General features: G+C 42.3%; 1 protein-coding gene and 1 long non-coding RNA gene across 2 annotated transcripts in view; both read right to left on the bottom strand.

Moving 5' to 3' along the window:
* Positions 1-18,510, bottom strand: part of b4galnt4a (beta-1,4-N-acetyl-galactosaminyl transferase 4a) — a 437,447-nt gene that overhangs the window by 270,347 nt on the left and 148,590 nt on the right. The gene's annotated exons all lie outside the window — the stretch shown is intronic.
* On the bottom strand, positions 983-3,820 carry LOC118940396. Its single transcript, XR_005036958.1, has 3 exons — positions 3,542-3,820; positions 2,455-2,938; positions 983-2,330 (listed from the first exon to the last, which is right to left on the bottom strand). It is a non-coding gene; the product is annotated as an uncharacterized LOC118940396 (long non-coding RNA).

Below are 18,510 nucleotides of genomic sequence, written 5' to 3' on the forward strand. Positions count from 1 at the left end.
CCTGATGTATTTATGAACATCCAGACTCACACCAGGGCTGTGTGTGGACAGTGTGGACCAACACTGGCCTGTGAAATACTTGAGGGCCAGCTTTACTGACCACACAACAACAGCCAGAGTTGTGTCTGTGGCGAATTGATTTATATACTGTATGGAGCAGTAAAATTAGTATTGGATGTGTATGGAGCGGTCATAATAGTATTGGCTGTATTTCTAGAAATTAGATTTGTTTTATAATAAAAGTTACAATTCTAACTAATAATAATGCCATGAAGAATGCCTTGAATATCATCGACAACCCTAAATAACTTTTTTGTGTCTTGCAAAATGGTGGCTATTCCTTTTCTCCATTTGATTTATCCTTTGTCAGTTATATATCCCACAGCCAAGATAAAACAGCACACTAGCATTCTGATGCTCCACTTTTTGAATGGATCTTACAAAAACCCAACATTGTTGTTGTAGACCTTCAGCTGGGCTTTATAACACTTGTGTTGAATAGATTGAGAGCCATACCTACAGAGGTGGCGAGTGGGGCTAAGAACGTGTTCAGGAAGCCCTCCAGGGAACCTTTAGACACTTTGGTGTATCTATACTGAACACAAATGTGACTCACCACCTGGATTCGGTCTTAGGTAGCAACATTTGGAATTGTTTTTTACATTTTTTACGTTGGATAAAAATAGAGACTCAGAGCTACAAAATGGAATGTCATACACTACAGTTGAGGAATAATGGGAAAGTATTTCTGCTTTGAAAGTTGTATTCTTGTAAATACGTAAATATGTAAACTTGTATTCTCACTTTTGAGAAAAGGGCTTTAGAATGTTTTGGTACCTACTAGAGAGCTCTCCTTTGTCTACACACATTCAGCATTGTTCCCACCCTCTTAAGTCAGACTAAAGGACTAAAAGTGGTAGTAGCCTACAATAAGGAAACATTCCAGGTAAACAGATACAAATATTTTATAAATATTAGATGACGCTTAAAAAGTACTATATTGTCACTTCAGTAAAATAATAATTTCAAATTCCTTATATAAGCAAACCAGACGGCACAATTGTATTTGTTTTTTAATTATTTGACTGATAGCCAGGGGCACAATGTACTTAAGTATCAAAAGTAAAAGTTGAAATATAAACCATTTCAAATTCCTTATATTAAGCAAATCAGATTGCACAATTTCATAATTATTCTTGACGGAGAGCCAGGGGCATACTCCAACACTCTGACATAATTTACAAACGAAGCATTTGTGTTTAGTGAGTCTGCCAGATCAGACGCCGCAGGGATGACCAGGGATGTTCTCTTGATAAGTGTGTGAATTGGACAATTTTCCTGTCAAAATGTAACAAGCACTTTGTTTTCCTTACGAATGTAGCGAAGTAAAAGTTCAATAGGGTAGGAAAGTATAAATAGGAAAGTAATGTACAGATACCACAAAAAACTACTTAAGTAATACTTTAAAGTATTTTTACTGAAGTACTTTATATCACTGCCCAAATACCTTCACAGCACTACAGTAGCATACTTTATATACTGTTACACACGCACTTATCACATAGTATTCCATACCTAAATTAAGGCCATGCAACCTGAGTTGAAACCTGAGTGAGTTTTTTTTACAGTACATAAACTGATGCATGCTCCATATATTTATGTGTTGGACACTGGATACAGTCACAAGATATTATTGTGGTATGTCATAAAATCATGTTACGACCACACATCAATATTGATTTTATATATCAATATCTTGCTAAGTGGATGGTCTCTACAGAAGGTGTAAATGATACAGCCAAATGGTTACTTGCATAGTAGCAATATCAGAAATAGATAGTGTCAATATAGATAAAATATACAGTATGTAAAAAAACTATATCAATAACGATATCAGTGACAGACGAGGTAATTAAATGCATACAATCAGAGGTAAAGTGGCTGAGCAGCGGGGTAAACAATAGTATCAGCAACATATGGCGTGTGTGTTAGGAGAGAGTCATGTGAATAGAGGCACTACAGATAGAGCTCATGTCTGGTCCGTCCAAACCACGCATGAACAAAGGGAATCGATATTCCCAAGCAGGGAGCCTGCTTCTGTCCTGTCCTTGACTTTGGTAAAAGGGCATGTGATGTCCATAGTCTCTTCATCGCAAAACTCCCTGATCTTGTCAAAAATATAGTTTATCTAGCTGTGTCCAGTCCAGGTGGTGCTTTAACAGGCAGACCATCTATGAGAGGAAGGATGTCAGCGTTGCGCAGCAGCTGAAACCTGGTCCCAACAGTCCGAACACTCCTTGGCGACAACACCAGGCTCCAGAGCAACGAAGCTGTAAAACAGAGAATAAAAACAACAAAAATTGGAAAACATTACAACCCTGCACAAATATCAATTCACCTCCCAAGTTTAGATAAGAATAACCTCATACAATGAATATATATTTTTTTTTTTACCTGAAGTGCTGATACCGCTTGATCTGTGGAAGAGGCCTGGAGTACAGAGTAAGGTGTTGTTGCCAACCATAGCTTTCCACCGGCACTGTACCATCCTCCAGTCCAACCAGCTGTGGGATGTTGACCCCTGTCACAGCGCTGTCCTTCACAACACCAGCAATCTCAGTGTTCACTCTGGTCTTTTGGAAGCACTGCTTGATGAGGCCGAAGCACCTATCTGGGACAAACTTGGTGTGGCTGTGATCAGGAAGTGAAGGTCCAGATTCTGGTGGTCCACCAGGCACAATACCAGAGCACAAACTTGTTCTTGTTTTGGCCACTGCAGTTATCACAATTCAGGTCCACAGCTGTTTTTCCAACTCGGTCGTTGGTGAAGAAATGGTGCATGTAGTTGATGACTGCGCTGCTGCCTTTGCTTGCTAGCTCTCTTTTTGATGACTGTATGGCTGGTGGCTTAGAGTCAGGTGTGTTCTACTGATTGAAGCTGAAAGAAATTCCAGATAGAAATATTTTAGCATTATTACGCAATACATGCGAAATGGCATTCTGAGAACATCACTACACACAGTTCATACAGGTAATGTTAGCTACTGTAGCTAGCCGGCCATCTAACTGCAAGCTTTAACTAGCAGTACAAACCAATCGTCATAGCTAGAGTTAACCAATAGGTTCAATGTTAGCTAGTTAGCTAGCTAATATTAGGCTATAACTAGCAATGCAAAATGGCATTCTGAGAAAACATCACTAACATTACACACGCGTCATACACATAAGTTAATGTTAGCTAGCAAGCCAGCCATCTAACCTCAGCTAAAGTTAACTAGCTAACAGCAAGCTTTAACTTGGGATATTTTGTTTAGACAGGTCACGTTAACGTTAGCTAGCTAAAAAATGACCTATAATCCTAATCCATAGAGTAACATTACTAGCAATACAAACCGTTTAACCAAATAGGTTAAACATTAGCTAGCAAGCCAGCCATCGAACTCCAACTGGCTAGCTAACAGCAAGCATTAGCTTGCAATGAAAACTGCTTTCTGCCTAAATTAGAAATGTATAATATCTGAATCTGTAGCTAGATTCTTACCTGTATACATGGATGAAAGCTTCATGGCAGACTGCAATCCCTTTTATAAGAGTTCCTGTGTTGTTTCCATTTAGTTTGCACAGCTTGTTTGGCCCGTTGTGTTCCACTGATTATAAAACATGTTAATTTCAGAGTGAGAGAGCCAGCATTCCTCGTTCAGAAAGTAGTCCATCACAACTTTTTCCCACCTTCGTCAATAGCACCTGATAAATTCAGGGCAGCAATGTTATTGAGAGCAGTAGCAACATATTTGCAGTTCTCCATGGCTAATATTATATCTTTAAAAAATACTGCAGTAGAAAGGCCAATCCGAACTCATCTCTCGGCATGTCCAGCCCACTCATTATCTCAGCCAATCGTGGTTAGCGGGAAGGTTGCTCCCTTTCTCTGTGGCTAAACCAACTAGGCCCGTAATTTAACAATTTTATTCGTATTTACAGATGACATACAAGTTTGATATTAAGGCACATGAAAGTTCACATGCTCGAGATGGCATTTCTGCCCCAAAAAATGTATTTTAATAAAAAATTAATTAAAAAAGTTCAAAAGGCTCTCCTGTGAAGTCATGACCTGCGATATACGCCTAGTTTCCTGAATCGGGTCCCATTTTCAAAGATTTTACTGAGTTGCAGTTCATATAAGGAAATCAGTCAATTTAAATAAAATTAATTAGGCCCTAATCTATGGATTTAACATGACTGGGTATACAGATATGCATCACAGACATCATCAGAAAACCAGTACCTGGACTGACCACCGTTTGCCTCATGCAATGCGACACAACTCCTTCGCATAGAGTTGATTAGGCTGTGGATTGTGGCCTGTAGACTGTTGTCCCACTCCTGTTCAATGACTGTGCGAAGTTGCTGGATATTGGTGGGAACTGAACCATGCTGTCATACACGTTGATCCAGAGAATCCCAAACATGCTCAATGGGTGACATGGCTGGTGAGTATGCAGGCCATGGAAGAACTGGGACATTTTCAGTTTACAGGGATTGTGTACAGATCCTTGCGACATGGGGCTTGAATTACTATGCTGAAACATGAGGTGATGGCGGCAGATGAATGGACTCAGGATCTCGTCACGGTATCTCTGTGCATTCAAATTGCAATTGATAAAATGCCATTGTGTTCTTTGTCTGTAGCTTATGTCTGCCCATACCATAACTCCACTGCCACCATGGGGTACTCTGATGTGGTCATCCTGTCTGGGTTGGCCAGTTTCAACTATTCTGCCTTATTATTATTCGACCATGCTGGTCATTTATGAACATTTTAACAACTTGACCATGTTTTGTTATAATCTCCACCCGGCACAGCCAGAAGAGGACTGGCCACCCCACATAGCCTGGTTCCTCTCTAGGTTTCTTCCTAGGTTTTGGCCTTTCTAGGGAGTTTTTCCTAGCCACCGTGCTTCTACACCTGCATTGCTTGCTGTTTGGGGTTTTAGGCTGGGTTTCTGTACAGCACTTTGAGATATCAGCTGATGTACGAAGGGCTATATAAATACATTTGATTTGATTTGATTTGACATCAGCAAAACGCTCGCACACAAGACACCATACACGTGGTCTGCGATTGTGAGGCCAGTTGGACGTACTGCCAATTTCTCTAAACCTACAATTATTTGGCAACAGCTCTGGTGGACATGACTGCAGTCAGCATTCCAATTGCATGCTCCCTTAAAATTTGGGACATCTGTGGTAATTTAAGCACAACATTTGAGAGAAATAAGCTTTTTAGTGCATTTAGAAAATGTCTGGGATCTTTAATTTCGGCTCATGAAACCAACACTTTACATGTTACATTAATCTTGTTGTTCCATGTAATATGAAGTAGAAATCTTTACCAACTCTTTCTTTCCCTGCATCTGTAGCTCCATCTCTCTTTCACTCACTATCCCACTCTATCTACATCTATGTCTCTGCATAGACTGAAGTTGTTATATTTAATATGGATGATAAATCTTCAACCTTCTCTCATTATCTTCCTCACTCTCTCGCCATGTCTTTCTGTCCATCTCTCTTTCATTCACTCTCCTCCGCTCTCCCACTCTCCCACTCTCGCTCCCTCTCTGTCTCTGAGGAGAGCTCACCTACTGACGGTGTTGTGCGTTTGTCATATGGAGAAGAAATGTTTATCAACTCTCTCCCACACCCTCTCTTTGTCTTTCTGTCCCTTTCTGTCTATGAGGAGAGCTCACCTACTTAAGGTTTTGTATTTAATATGGAGAAGTAATCTTTAGAACCGCCTGGGGAGGGATTTGACAGTCTCACTAACACCTCTATAAACCAGAGGTAGGAAGACCCAGCGGTACAATAGCTCTACCGGTACAGCCTTGTGATTTTTTAAACAAGTCCAGGGTGCCTCAAAATCACTGTTATACTGAATCTAAATCACAGACGTCTAGATGGACCCTGAGCCCTATTCTGGTTGCGTGGCTGAAGGAACACTTGAGGAAAGTCCCATTTTAAAAACATGTTATATCATTTAGCCAAAACGGGGAATGGACTGGCTATAATAGCTACTAGCCTTTCCTTGGCAACTGAACAAGTGCTTTACTTCAAATCACAGAAGACTGAACAAACCCAGAGCCCTAAATGGGCTTGATAACACACTTGTGGAAAATGACACATAGCAAACCCTGTGTCACGCACACACTCAAGGCTAGGCTATGTACTGTAGAACCTCTGTGCCAAATGCCTCATGGGAGATCTACATTCACTTAACCAACAAGCCAATCAGCTGATCGATAACAAAACCCAGCTCTATATGGAGGCATTTAGGGCATTTCAGACATTTAGGTCAAGTTTAGGCCACCACTGTAATAGCTCTACATAAATAAACCAATAAGTTATTAATAAATCCACAAACCAGCATTGTGAATGCTCTGGTAACATTTCATTAGTTTGTGGGAAAGGTGTAGGAACATAAGTTAGCTAATGTCCTGGGAGTAGGAACAAAAGTAAGCTGATGTTTTTGTTTTCTTGTGTTAGGTTTGTGTTGAATCACCTAGCAAATTACAAAGTGTAACTGTGCATTGTATTCTATCACAGATTAAAGGACCTAAAAAGGTGGAGCTTAGGACCCAGATCTCCACATCAATGGAAGCCATTGTGAACTCCACCCAGTCCAGTCAGTCTATTCTGTCTGCGTTCTGTCTGGGAACCACACGTTTATTTACTAGCTGCTCCATCCTCTCTGTTATCCATCACGCCAAGGATGGGCGCTGGAGGTGGTAGGCTCCGCCCCCTTCTCCCATAAAGCATCTGGCAAGGCCTCGACGGCCATATTTACTGCTCTGAAAGCAATCGGAGGTTAACAATGAGGCTGACTGCTTGGCTTTACGAGCGGCTGTAATCCCGCCAGTATGATTAAAATCGGCTTCAAACGGGAGCGTGTTGTAAATCTGTGGCTCGCCGTGACCTTATTTACTGGGGCCTCTCTGTGTCATTATACCGCCCCGTTGCCACTATTAGAGCGTTGTTCTGTGTTCCAATAGTCTTGAGAGGCTTCCTATCTTTGTTTCCTTTCCTTCCTCTACTTATCTCGCTTATGCACTTTCTCTATTCTTCTTTCTCTTAAATACAGTGTTACCTGAGTCTGAAAGTGAGGACATTGGGCTCGATATCCAGATCAGGTCGGTGGAAAGGAGATGTGTATTTAGTGAAGTACAGTAGGGTGAGAGGAGGTGTTACTGTACCTACAGTACTTCTAAAAGAGGTAGGGCTAGAGGGTGGACAGGTGGTGTTACCTGTATCTAATGGAGGTATAAATAGGGTGAGAGAATGGATAAATTATGTGAATGGGAGAGTTAGGGTCAGAGAAAGGACATTAGGCTACATGTCTAAGGGAAGGGCGAGGATATGAGGGCTGGTGTTACCCATGTATAATGTAGGTAAGGAGGTGAGAACAGAGAAAGACTAGTGGAGGGAGGGTGAACGAAAGGACAAATGCTGTTACCTATGTCTTGAAATGGTAGAGGGTGGATGGAAGTTGAGAGGGTGGATGGAAGGCTAAGTAAGAGGGCATTTGGCTATATAGGGAGAAAGAGATGAGAGATGGTGTTACCAATGTCTAAAGGGTAGGTGAGAGTATGGACATTAGCTTTTACTAATTCTGCATCCCAATGGACATTAGCTTTTACTAAGGTTGCACACCAAATGGCACCCTAATCCCTATTTAATGCACTACTTTGAAACAAGCCCCATAGGGCTCTGTTCAAAAGTTGTGCACTATGTAGGGAATAGGGTACCATTTGGGAAGCAGCTAAAAGACCCACGCTAAAGTGCTCTCCTGTTCTAAAAGCTTTTACTTGTGTTTAGAGGAGAGAGTGAGGAGGAGTGGGGAGAGGGAGGAGAAAAGAGGGAGAGAAGAAGAAGGGATGTTCCTTTGAGTAATTTCTGTAGCACAAATAATTACACACTTCTCTACTTCTATCACACGCCTGAGAACCTGGGAAATGGGTCATCCTCCACTGCGAGAAAATGCACCTTTATCTCCCTCCTAAAATCATAGCTAAGGTTTTAACGGCTTTGCATTGCCTCAAACCCAGAGTGTAACTGGAAAAATTATCATTTACTTTACAACTAGGGTATCTGACCATCTCCCTTGTTGCAATTAAATTCCATCCCCAGGAGTGACTTTACTATCCCCCTGACCCTTTCACCCCTTCCTAGGGACTTTCCAGGTGGCCCGAACTGACACACTACACTACTTAAAGATCCACTAAGCTGTGTGTGTGTGTGTGTGTGTGTGTGTGTGTGTGTGTGTGTGTGTGTGTGTTGTGTGAGTTTTGTGTGTTTTGTGTGTTATGAATATGAATATGGATGAGACAAAGTGACTGTGTGCCTTTCGCTCCCAGGGAATGTGGCAGATCTGTCCCATGAGGCTGTACCTCATCACACATACCTGATGAGAGACTGGGGGGAGGAGAGGGATGAGGGTAGAGGACGATGACAGGAGAGGGAGTAGGACATTTGAAGTAAAGGGAAAATGGGAGAGAGGCGGTAGGGAAGATTGGGGAGAGGAGTAAGGAGATGACAGGGAAGGAAGGAAGGGCGTACACACATTAAAAAAAGGGATCCAAAAGGGTTCTTTGGCTGTCCCCATAGGAGAACCCGTTTTGGTTCCAGGTAGAACCCTTTGGGTTCCATGTAGAACTCTTGGTGGAAAGGGTTTTACATGGAACCCAATGGGGTTATACCTGGAACCAAAAGGGTTCTATCTGGAACCAAAAAGGGTTCTTCAAAGGTTTCTCCTATGCCAGCCGAAGAACCCTGTTAGGTTCTAGATAGCACCTTTTTCTCCTAATTGTTGACTTCCGGCACCGACAGAGATGGCCGCCTCGCTTTGCGTTCATAGGAAACTATGCAGTTTTTTGTTTTTTTACATGTTATTTCTTACATTGGTACCCCAGGTCATCTTAGGTTTCATTACAAACAGTCGAGAAGAACTACTGAATATAAGAGCAGCGTCAACTCACCATCAGTACGACCAAGAATATGACTTTCCCGGAGCGGATCCTGTGTTCTGCCTTCCACCCAGGACAACGGAATGGATCCCAGCCTGCGACCCAAAACAACGACGTCGTAAAAGAGGCAAACAAAGTGGTCTTCTGGTCAGGCTCCGGAGACGGGCACATCGCGCACCACTCCCTAGCATACTACTCGCCAATGTCCAGTCTCTTGACAACAAGGTTGATGAAATCCGAGCAAGGGTAGCATTCCAGAGGAACATCAGGGACTGTAACGTTCTTTGCTTCACGGAAACATGGCTCACTCGAGAGACGCTATCGGGTCGGTGCAGCCAGCTGGTTTCTCCACGCATCGCGCCGACAGAAACAAACATCTTTCTGGTAAGAAGAGGGGCGGGGGCGTATGCTTTATGGTTAACGAGACGTGGTGTGGTCACAACAACATACAGGAACTCAAGTCCTGCTGTTCACCTGATTTAGAATTCCTCACAATCAAATGTTGACCGCATTATCTACCAAGGGAATTCTCTTCGATTATAATCACAGCCGTATATATTCCCCCCCAAGCAGACACATTGATGGCTCTGAACGAACTTTATTTGACTCTTTGCAAACTGGAATCCACACATGCTGAGGCTGCATTCATTGTAGCTGGGGATTTTAACAAGGCTAATCTGAAAACAAGAAACCCTAAATTGTATCAGCATATCGATTGCGCAACCAGGGCTGGTAAAACCTTGGGTCATTGCTATTCTAACTTCCGCGATGCATATAAGGCCCTCCCCCGCCCTCCTTTCGGAAAAGCTGACCACGACTCCAGTTTGTTGTTCCCTGCCTACAGACAGAAGCTAAAACAAGAAGCTCCCACGCTGAGGTCTGTTCAACGCTGGTCCGACCAATCTGATTCCACGCTACAAGACTGCTTCCATCACGAGGACTGGGATATGTTTCGTATTGCGTCAAACAACAACATTGATGAATACGCTGATTCGGTGAGCGAGTTCATTAGAACGTGCGTTGAAGATGTCGTTCTCATAGCAACGATTAAAACATTCCCAAACCAGAAACTGTGGATTGATGGCAGCATTCGCGTGAAACTGAAAGCGCGAACCACTGCTTTTAATCAGGGCAAGGTGACCGGAAACGTGACCGAATACAAACAGTGTAGCTATTCCTTCCGCAAGGCAATCAAACAAGCTAAGCGTCAGTATAGAGACAAAGTAGAATCGCAATTCAACGGCTCAGACACAAGAGGTATGTGGCAGGGTCTACAGTCAATCACGGATTACAAAAAGAAAACCAGCCCAGTCACGGACCAGGATGCCATGCTCCCAGGCAGACTAAATAACTTTTTTGAACGCTTTGAGGACAATACAGTGCCACTGACACGGCCCGCAACCAAAACATATGAACTCTCCTTCACTGCAGCCGAGGTGAGTAAAACATTTAAACGTGTTAACCCTCGCAAGGCTGCAGGCCCAGACGGCATCCCCAGACGCGCCCTCAGAGCATGCGCAGACCAGCTGGCTGGTGTGTTTACGGACATATTCAATCAATCCTTATCCCAGTCTGCTGTTCCCACATGCTTCAAGAGGGCCACCATTGTTCCTGTTCCCAAGAAAGCTAAGGTAACTGAGCTAAACGACTACCGCCCCGTAGCACTCACTTCCGTCATCATGAAGTGCTTTGAGAGACTAGTCAAGGAGCATATCACCTCCACCCTACCTGACACCCTAGACCCACTCCAATTTGCTTACCGCCCAAATAGGTCCACAGACGATGCAATCTCAACCACACTGCACACTGCCCTAACCCATCTGGACAAGAGGAATACCTATGTGAGAATGCTGTTCATCGACTACAGCTCAGCATTTAACACCATAGTACCCTCCAAACTCGTCATCAAGCTTGAGACCCTGGGTCTCGACCCTGCCCTGTACAACTGGGTACTGGACTTCCTGACGGGCCGCCCCCAGGTGGTGAGGGTAGGTAACAACATCTCCACCCCGCTGATCCTCAACACTGGGGCCCCACAAGGGTGCGTTCTGAGCCCTCTCCTGTACTCCCTGTTCATCCACGACTGCGTGGCCACGCACGCCTCCAACTCAATCAAGTTTGCGGACGACACAACAGTGGTAGGCTTGATTACCAACAACGACGAGATGGCCTACAGGAAGGAGGTGAGGGCCCTCGGAGTGTGGTGTCAGGAAAATAACCTCACACTCAACGTCAACAAAACTAAGGAGATGATTGTGGACTTCAGGAAACAGCAGAGGGAACACCCCCCTATCCACATCGATGGAACAGTAGTGGAGAGGGTAGTAAGTTTTAAGTTCCTCGGCGTACACATCACAGATAAACTGAATTGGTCCCCCCACACAGACATTATCGTGAAGAAGGCGCAGCAGCGCCTCTTCAACCTCAGGAGGCTGAAGAAATTCGGCCTGTCACCAAAAGCACTCACAAACTTCTATAGATGCACAATCGAGAGCATCCTGGCGGGCTGTATCACCGCCTGGTACGGCAACTGCTCCGCCCACAACCGTAAGGCTCTCCAGAGGGTAGTGAGGTCTGCACAACGCATCACCGGGGGCAAACTACCTGCCCTCCAGGACACCTACACCACCCGATGTCACAGGAAGGCCATAAAGATCATCAACAACCACCCGAGCCACTGCCTGTTCACCCCGCTATCATCCAGAAGGCGAGGTCAGTACAGGTGCATCAAAGCTGAGACCGAGAGACTGAAAAACAGCTTCTATCTCAAGGCCATCAGACTGTTAAACAGCCACCACTAACATTGAGTGGCTGCTGCCAACACACTGACTCAACTCCAGCCACTTTAATAATGGGAATTGATGGGAATTGATGTAAAATGTATCACTAGCCACTTTAAACAATGCTACTTAATATAATGTTTACATACCCCACATTATTTATCTCATATGTATACGTATATACTGTACTCTACATCATCTACTGCATCTTTATATAATACATGTATCACTAGCCACTTTAAACTATGCCACTTTGTTTACATACTCATCTCATATGTATGTACTATACTCGATACCATCTACTGCATCTTGCCTATGCCGCTCTGTACCATCACTCATTCATATATCTTTATGTACATATTCTTTATCCCTTCACACTTGTGTGTATAAGGTAGTAGTTTTGGAATTGTTAGCTAGATTACTCGTTGGTTTTTACTGCATTGTCAGAACTAGAAGCACAAGCATTTCGCTACACTCGCATTAACATCTGCTAACCATGTGTATGTGACAAATACATTTGATTTGATTTAATTTAAGATGCCCCAGGAGGATGTTGTGGTCAACAGTTTCAAAAGCAGCACTGAGATCTAGGAGGAGGAGGAGGTTAGGTGATCCAGATTCTGCAGTCACTAGTAGGTCATTGGTAACTTTCACCAGAGCCGTTTCAGCGCTGTGCAAGGGCCGGAAGCCAGACTGAAAAACATTGTACAGCTGATTGGAAGACAGATGGGATTGAAGCTGGTTTTTGTATGATATGATATGCCACGAATTACAATTTTTATGATATTTTATGAATTGCAATTCATACAATATGTTACCAATTTTCAATACGTATAATATGTTACGAATTCCAATTTGTTGTTGTTAATGTTAGTTAGGTGGCTTGATGGCTAACGCTACCATTAGCTAGGTGGCTATGGCCTGGGGTTAGGGGTTAAGGTTTGGGTTAGGAGTTAGGTTAAAGCGTTAAGGTTAGGGTAAGGGTTAGCTAACATGCTAGGTAGTTGCAATGTAGCTAAAAAGTAGTAAGTACTTTCAAAGTTGCTACGTTCATGTTATACGTCCAGCCATCCACCCTAACCAACCACCCTTCTTTCATATTTGCCTTATGTAATCTTCTGTCTTGTGTAACCCTAACAAACGTAACATATCGTACTGATTTGGGAGTTCTGCTACGTCTAGCCTATGAGACCAGTGTGCACCAACTAAAAAGAATGTTGGGTTAACTTGTGTCACTGGTTACTCAAACCAATTGAATGTCCTTTCATAAAAACAATGTCCGATGGAATGCGTCAGACGCTCTCTAACCAATCGGAATGTCCGATCGGAATATCTGTTCTTAGAAAGTGTCTGGTATGTACAGTTTAAGACCCCTCCAATTGATTGAAATCAGTTCTTAATTAAGAAGAATCCTTTGGAATGCATGAGCCACTCTCTAACCAACATATTCATGACAGTGTTGACTCATCACTGTGTGTTGCCTTCAAGTGCGGTCAGAAATGTGGAAATTCAGGTTCAGAAATAACCGCCTGCATGACCCTCCGAGCCAGAATTACAAGTGGGAAAATCTGATTTCATGTTCGTCACTGACCCATCACTGTTTCAAAAAAAGTACATTTTTGACAATATCACATTTTTACAGTGTGGGTAATGTAGCTAGTAAGAACATAATTTCAATATTAGCAAGCTAGCTAACTTTGTTTTTTGCAATGTTAGCTAGCTCATCCAGCTAGCTAAATCCTCATTGGTTGAAGAATCGTTCCAACTTCAAAAGCACTTGAACACAATTATGTTGTATTTACGACTTCACAAATGGGAAATACAATATTCATAGGAGCATTTGTAGGCAGCATAAGCCTCCCCACTATTCTATTGTTATATTAGAAGCCTTTAAAAAAAAAAGTCTGGATCTGGATCTGGATCATTGCACACATTGGTAAAGGTAAGGATGAAGCATTCTTCCTTTCTTATGGCAAAGTGTGTAAGAATAAATGATGCGTTGTTTCCCCTGTTATTGATTGAATATTGTTGTCTTGTTCACTTGACTGAATAAGAAACTTAGAATAGGGGGGTAACAAAAGTTCATCAGTGTGCATGTGTGTGTGCTTTCCTCAGAAACGCACACGCACACACACACTTATAAACACACGCACGCACTAAGGCAGGCACAAACACATGCACACACCAAGATGAAGTGTAGCTAGAACAAAGAGCTGGTAAATGGGTGTGTTAATAATAGATGGGAGAGATGAGCCTGCAGTTGTTCAGCAGAGCTTGAGTCCTAAGGGTAAACCTCACTGACGCACAGCACACATGCACACGCACACACTTACACACACTCACACATCCCTCCTAGTTAAATGTGACAGCTTCTCACACACACACACACACACACACACACACACACACACACACACACACACACACACACACACACACACACACACACACACACACACACACACACACACGCATGCACACAGTATATAGACATACACACACTCACACGCACAGACACATCCCCACGGAGTACATAATGCCTCCTACATGTGCACTCTTAATCGTGATGTCTCCAAATAGAACAGAGTGATATACAGTAAAATGCATGAATCAGAATGACCTTTGTCCTCTTGCAAAGGAAGATGTACACAATAATAAATCATTGCTGTTGGTTTGGTGTAATGTACTCTACACGGGGAACATTGCTTTTATGTCTCAGCTGGTTATGGTGTTTTACTCATCTAAATTCATGTAATTCAGTGCACTTAAATGCATTAGACCCATACAGTATATACAGCACATACTGTAAAGTATGTTCAGTACAGTAGTGAAGCATGTCTTCAGTTAAAGCGTACTGTATGAGTCGTGCTGAAAACTCTACTTGATTGGAACATAGAAGAACAGTATAAAAAAAGTCAGGTTTAAAAAAGAGAAAAACTCATAGAGAAAAACCTTCCACTCCTCCAGTACTTATCACTTCAAGCGTATTTCCAAAAGCTTTGAGTTAAATTGATTTTAGGAAGTGAGCGTATAATTTTCTCTCTCCTTACTACAGTCCCTCAGTCACTATTTCCCTGTGCTAGATGTGAGCCCAGGTGTCAAATGACAGAATTTTAACTTCTATTTAAACAATGTGCCCTAGCTAATGAACTGTTCCCACTCAGTAGTATGACACCTCAGTATATGACTTTAACGGTATGTGATTTCCATTTGTGACTTTGTCAGTAACCTCAGTAGTCTGTGATTTACACATTTTGACTTTTGACGCAACTTCAGGTATGTGATGTGGTAGTCTGTGATTTATGTCAGACTTCAGTAGTCTAGGACTTCCGTCGTCTGTGACCTCAGTCTGTGACTTCCGTCTCTGACTTCTGTCGTCTGTGATCTCCGTCTGTGACCTCTGTCTCTAACTTCCGTCGTCTGTGACCTCCGTCTGTGACCTCCATCTCTGACTTCCGTCGTCTGTGACCTCCGTCTGTGACCTCTGTCTGTGCTCTCCGTCTGTGACCTCCGTCTGTGACCTCCATCTGTGACCTCCATCTGTGACCTCCGTCTGTGACTCCTGTAGTGTGTGACTTCCATTTATGACTTATGTCTATGATTTCAGAAGTCTGACTTTTATCTATGGATTATGTCTGTGACGCCAGACGTCAATTACAAGCAGGGGTCAAGAGATGTATCGCAATACTGTAATGTACAATATTTATTGATTACAATGAATGAACATTAATACAGTGCAGTGTTTCCCTAATGGAAGCTCAGAAACATTGGCTTTCAAGGACAAGGTCAAAGCACAAAATTGTTTGTGAGCTACACTACCAAGAACCAATCTCAGATATCTACTCAGAGCAGATAGAAACATAGTTAAGTGACAATGCCCGAGAAGCCGATGTTTGGAGGATACATTGGAACGGGTGGCAAACCGTGCCAATATATCCTCCAAAAGTCAGCTTCGAGGGCATTGCCACTTGTATTCAACGGGTTACAAACATATTCCAATTATTTACATATTTTCATGAAAAATGTTATTTTGATTTTGACACAAATCTAAGGTAAGCCGGCTGCTCGATTGTTCTATCGGTTCGGTTGCCAGAGAGGTGACACAGTTGTTAAGTCTTTTTGTTCTGTATCTATGGACGCGACCCAGTTGTTCGTTCGAAATGTTCTATTGCCATACTGGCTGTCAACATTCTTATCCCTTGCTTGCTAGCTAGCCAACTACGGTTAACTCACTGTACAGTCACTTCAAACAGGGTAGCCACAATAACAGCAAAGTAGCTGCATTTGCATTTGTTTAAGCTGTTTACTAGTGACATTTATTTAGATACATCCATAACAATGTGCAAATGATGCTCGATTTCGCCTGGCATAGAAAATGTGCTCTCTTATCAGGACACTGTTGTTTAGAGGCACTAGCCAACAACACAGCTAACACAATCACTTCAAACTGAAGCTGGAAAGAGAGCAAACTAGCTGTATTTTGTTTCATTGTACATGTTTTCTATTGACATTTCTTTGTATATATCCATACAAATTATACCAGCTGATTAATGATTTCGACTGGCTGAGGAAAGCTGCCTGTCTGTCTATTTCTGACTCCCAACACATTCATTATTATCGGACAGCTGGAGACCGGATCGAATTTCAAATTTTAATAAAAATGTGTAAATTTCGGAGGAGCAGACAGCAAGATTTATACAAATATCCGCTGTTGAAAACCAAATGCTAGTCTTAAAGAAATGGGAGATAATGTCTAGATGCTTTTCATGGTGGAGATCAAGTTTATAAATTGAATGGCTGGGCTGATGAGACAGTGGATGGTGCAGTCAGATGGAACAGAGTAAATAGGCTTTTTAACACCATATATTTTCTTCCCTATATACATAGACATGGAATCACTGGTCACTTTAATAATGGAACAATAGTCACTTTAATAATATTTACATACTGCTTTACTCATCTCATATTTATATATAGTATTCTATTCTACTGTATTTTAGTCAGTGCCACTCCAACATTGGTCATCCTAATATCTATATTTTTCTTAATTCCATTCTTTTACTTTTAGATGTGTGCATTGTTGTGAACTGTTCGATACTACTGCACTGTTGGAGCTAGGAACACAAGCATTTCACTACACCCGCAATAACATCTGCTAAATATGTGTATGTGACCAATACTATTTGATTTGATTTGATTTAGCCAGTGGTAACTTGTGAAATAGACACTGGGCTGGAATGCGGTTTTAACCCATCAGCGTTCAGGATTGGACCCACCCATTGCACAAAGAGTATTATTCCACTGCCACTCATCACATATAGCACATGTGCTGTTGATTGCATCATCGTCTGATTCATAATACAGTTGCTAAATTCTGGAAACTATTCCCTCCTGATTCTAGGAACACTAGAAAACCAGGGAACTTTTAGAAAATAAAGACACATTCAGAATCACCCTTTTACATATTTTCCATGGCAATAGACTGAAGCCCCCCTCTACTTGGTGGTAAATCAAAATAATTAAGTGGTTATAGGAAGGTACACAGAGAACAGAGCGGCACTGTTTCACGACAATTAAGATCTGGACTCGTGATTGCTGCATGGAGTCCTGATGAGATTCCCTGCACTTGGGTGAACAGCAAACCTCATGAGAGCATTAGTTAGAGATGAAAATGAAAAGGGGAGGGAGAGAGAGAGAGAGAGAGAGAGAAGAGAGATGAGAGAGCGGTGAGATGTGGAGCGGCGCCTTCCCAGATGGCATAGCGGTTTTATGACACGTCCAATTGTCTGAGAGCGATGAGGAGAGAGGTCGGATAGGGAGAAAGGAAACATTTCAGATGGAAAGCATGAGTGAGGAAAAGCAGTTGAGCAGACTCCAGTCTTTCTGAGAGGTAGCAAGGTGTATTAGACATTAGAACTTTCACCCGAGACTGTGGTGATGACACCATCATTATCAGCATCATCCACCATCATCATCATTGACCATAATCATTCCTGTACAATTCTGATGGAGAGGGAGAGGCATAGAAGGAGGGAGAGGAGAAGACAGCATTAGAGAGGATTTGAGAGGAGAGAGAGAGAGAGCTGCATTTCCAATTACACTGTTAAAAATACTCAGACCTAAGATAATCTTTCTTTCACAAAATTAGCATTCATTACAAAAAATGTGAAACTATAAAATTTGAAGAAAAAAACTAATATTTATTGGGTGAAAAACCGAAATGTGCAGTTTTGGCAGCCAAATACAGTGGGGCAAAAAAGTATATAGTCAGCCACCAATTGTGCAAGTTCTCCCACTTAAAAAGATGAGAGAGGCTTGTAATTGTCATCATAGGTACACTTCAACTATGACAGACAAAATGAGAAAAAAAATCCAGAAAATCACATTGTAGGATTTTTAATGAATTTATTTGCAAATTATGGTGGAAAATAAGTATTTGGTCAATAACAAAAGTGTATCTTAATACTTTGTTATATACCCTTTGTTGGCAATGACAGAGGTCAAACATTTTCTGTAAGTCTTCACAAGGTTTTCACACACTGTTGCTGGTATTTTGGCTCATTCCTACATGCAGATCTCCTCTAGAGCAGTGATGTTTTGGGGCTGCTGCTGGGCAACATGGACTTTCAACTCCCTCCAAATATTTTCTATGGGGTTGTGATCTGGAGACTGGCTAGGCCACTCCAGGACCTTGAAATGCTTCTTACGAAGCC

This window comes from Oncorhynchus mykiss, chromosome 2 (genome assembly GCF_013265735.2).
Source record: "Oncorhynchus mykiss isolate Arlee chromosome 2, USDA_OmykA_1.1, whole genome shotgun sequence".
Lineage (NCBI taxonomy): Eukaryota > Metazoa > Chordata > Actinopteri > Salmoniformes > Salmonidae > Oncorhynchus > Oncorhynchus mykiss.